We start from the raw sequence: 4138 nt of genomic DNA, 5'->3' as shown, positions 1-4138 counted from the left end.
ACACACACACACACACACACACACACACACACACACACACACACACACACACACACACACTATCAAAATGGTTTCCTTTTCTTTCTCTCTGTCTCGTACTGACAAACAAAGGCATTCATACTCTCACTGGCTCACTAGAGTATAAGTATTAAAAGGATTATGCTTTGTTGACAAAAATGTCCTTACATGACCTGTTTAAATATTTAATTGGTAATTAATACTTTTTTTCTGCCTCTTCAGGCGTTCATAACAGGACAATCCATCTCCATAAAGCAGTCCTACAGAAATTTGTCTGATTACTGTGACACAAATAAATACCAATAATATGTATACACCAACGTCATTAGTACAACAACCTATACATATTTTGTGCATAATAACTGAACATACAGGCTTAAGCATTTTATGCAAAAAATAAATAAAGAAATAAATAAATAAAATCACAAGCTAATTTGCATTCATTCTTGCAATTCTGAAGGGACTGATAAAAATCTCTGATAAAACTGATAAAAACTCTTTTATCATCATCCTAAGTCCCTAAATTAAATTAATATTAAGTTAATCCTCCTATATCCCAGCCGCACTTAAGGAAGTGAGTGATCGTTGTTATACAAGCATACAGATGACATGCATATATACTGAATATGTTGCGGCTGATTGTTCTAACACAACGCAAACTACAAATGAATAGAATTAATACAATTAGAACAGAATTTACACAATTGCAACTGACAGAACTGAGCAATTTAGAATTATATAAAAAAGAAAAGGAAGAAGGACAGAGAAAGCATTGTTTTCATTACTATTTTCATATAACTGCACTAAAATACTTTCTGGAGTTTGTGATTAATGTTTTATATCCCTTATCCTTAAACCTAACCCCCAAAGATTTTTATAAAGACATTATTTAGTATGTTTATGGTTTTCCTCATGGGGACAAGGATATATAGATAAATGTCATGTTGGAGACCTTCCACTGACTTCTTGTTGTAATTATAAGTGAATTAGACTAACCCTAAGGAAAAACCCTAATTATAAAATCCTGTACCTGTACATACAGTATTTGTAGGATAACATGTCGAGCTCTTTCTCTTTTTTCTCTCGTTACACACTCTCTCTGACCCAGGGAGGACAAGATAAAGCAAAAGTGTGTTGGAGAAGAGGGAGGGAATGGGTGGTGGACAGCAGAGGGAGAGAAGATAAGAATGTGTGTCAGTGAGTCAGGAAGAGCTGAATGGGGATTAAGCTGGACAGTACCAGTACAGAAGACACAACAAAACAAGGAGCCAGACATTTCCTTCATTTATCCAGAGACAGAGAAAGAGGAAGATGAAGATGAAGAGTTTGGCCAAACTTCAGGGAAACACAGAGCAACTGCTGATGTCTTTATCAAACACTCTCCCATCCTTGGCCCGGAGTAATCAGCACTTGGTGAGCACACACACACACACACAGAGAGAGAGAGCGAGAGAGAGAGAGAGAGAGAGAGAGAGAGAGTACGTAGACATTCTATTGATTTTTTATAAAATTCTAATTTTAATTACAACACTAACTCCAACCAGATCCATAACCATACACCTTTGCGTATTTAAAATGATAAATTTTTAGGCCACTTTTGGGGACCATTTTCCCCCAAAAAGTGTAAAGTACATAGACATGTATAGTGGACTACTATCCATATCAGTAAAAGGTGAAAGTTGACTCTTCATATGAATGTGGATATATAGTATAGTAAATGATGTGTTTTTGATGTGTGTTCTTGTGATAATGTGCATTAATGTCTTTTACATTATTGTTCATAAAATTCTGTTGTATTTGTGTAAATAGCTTGGATGCTTTAGCAATAATGTAATAATGTACAATCATGCCAACAACACTTTGTTAACTCAGACCCACACACACTTAAACCAGTCAAAACAGGAGTGATTGAAAGCAGGTCTGTGTCTCTTTTCTTATGCCTCAGGGATGCATCTACCAGCAACACATCAGCAAAAATTACATGGAACACATGAACATCTTTCTCAATTATTTTTAGTGAGTCTTTTTAGTTGCAGTCTTTTTGAAAGACTGGTTGGGCTTATTTGAACTTCTCTAAACAGAAAATGATTACTTCATAGTTAAGACTTAAAGCCTTCAACAGAAATTTGCCCAACTTGTCACAACAAGTCATCGGTTCACTGCTGAGATTGCTCCAACTAGGCCAACCTGTCAAATGTTTAGTTCAAACGAAGAAAGAAAGCACAAAATATTAGGCTTCCAGCACAGTGTAATTTGGATCTATTCCTACAATAGATACAGTAGACATGCATAATACTTTTTTTTATTCTAGCTTAACTTGTGTTCTCTGGATTGTCTGTAAATGGAAAGACATGTAAATACATCCCCAAAAAATATATAAAAAAAGCCTTAGACAACTGTATGAATGTAAGCAATTTTCTCAATGTATCCATATATTTAGGTCCTCATAATAAATATATAATAATAAACAGATTTTTATTAAAGAAAATAAAGCCCATTTTATTTTAACCTTTTTTTTTTACTGTGGTAGAAAAAATATATAATTGAATAACTGCAATGTTAAAAATAATGACATTAATTAAACTGTCATTGTTTTTATATGTCATGGTACATTTTGTGTTGTCTTTAATTTATGCGGATTTACTGTAAATAAACATAAAACCAGTAAAGAGAATTGCCATTGGGAATGCAAACATTCAAATACATTAGGTGAATATCTAGGGGAAATTGGTCCTAAAAAACTTTTTTTTTTGTTCATGCAATATATTTTTTTTCTTTTAATTTTGGGGTCAAATGTTTTCTTGAGACTCATAGTGTGTTGTTGGTCTAGTTTGAGGAGGTATGTGTTTTTTCAAGGGCTATATGAATTGCTCAGGTATGGACATGTATTTCATAGCTGCTGTGATAGTAAAACTGGTTACAACTCTGCCCTTTCAGAGCTGGAGGATAACACTAATTTTTATGACCCGTTTCAGATGCAAGAACACACTGAAAGGAGTCTTTTGCTGGAAGACAAACAGGGTTGTTCAAAGAAGGGTACAGAATGGGAAAATGCAGAACAAAGCTGGAGCTCAAGACCCAAACACATACCTGAGGGCAAAGGTGAGAGGTCAAAGATACCCTTTCATAATGCTTATGAGAGGTAGGAGAGGTCTTTTTTTCTCTCTTTTTTTCTTTTTTACTGAACAGGAATTCTTTGCTACACATACATTCAAAACATGCAAACGCACTCTTTACCTGAGTCCACACCTAGCGCAAGACAAGAAAATAAATGATAATTAATTTACTTTCTGTCAGTTTGCACGTCTGTGAATGTAAGGGAGAGAGAGAGAGAGAGAAACTACCTTAAAGACAAGAAAAAACCCACACATTTTCAATTAAGCCATATCCAAATGTAAAGTTAGCTAGAAGCGCATGTTCAGACAACTCGCACAGGTGAAAGACTAGGTGGTGCAATCGTGTTTTAGACCCTATATATCACGCAACGTATCACACATACACACAATATTCATATCATATGTTGAATCTCCTCATTCTGAACAACTTTGCCTCAAGAACCACTGCTGTCAATCAAATTGTTCATTAAACATTTGCAATTATTTGAAAAATCTCCTCTTTGGAAATCCTCATAGGCCATTTGTGCAATTTGTTCAAAACTTGGCATGCATCATCTAGAAACAATCATGGCAAAAAGTTATCAAAAGAATTTTGATTGGTGATTCAGGTTCGCAACAGAACGCCAAAACGTTTGAAGTAGCAGTTGCCTTTTCATTACCGCGGGAAGTAGGGGTGCTGGGGGTGCTGCAGCACCCCCTGGAGTGTAGCCCACGAAAAAATGGGGGAGCTGGGGGGCCATGATTTTTGGATTATATTATAACCTGTAACATGTCTCTGCCGTTCCCAAATTAAGAATTAACAACAATTTCTACAGACAGCAGAGAAAGAGCGAGAGCGTCTCAGCAGCAACTAATCTCGCATTCTCACATGTAGCGCTTATTCTGATCTTGAACGTTAGGTCTTTCCTATTCTTGAAACAAAATTAATTATTAAGGTTGATTCAATATTACTCTTAATGAAAAACACACACACACAACATCAACAATGCTACAATGACAAAGTC

Source organism: Sinocyclocheilus anshuiensis, unplaced genomic scaffold (assembly GCF_001515605.1).
Source record: "Sinocyclocheilus anshuiensis isolate Anshui unplaced genomic scaffold, SAMN03320099.WGS_v1.1 scaffold964, whole genome shotgun sequence".
Classification (NCBI taxonomy): Eukaryota; Metazoa; Chordata; class Actinopteri; order Cypriniformes; family Cyprinidae; genus Sinocyclocheilus; species Sinocyclocheilus anshuiensis.
This window is presented reverse-complemented; position numbering follows the sequence as displayed.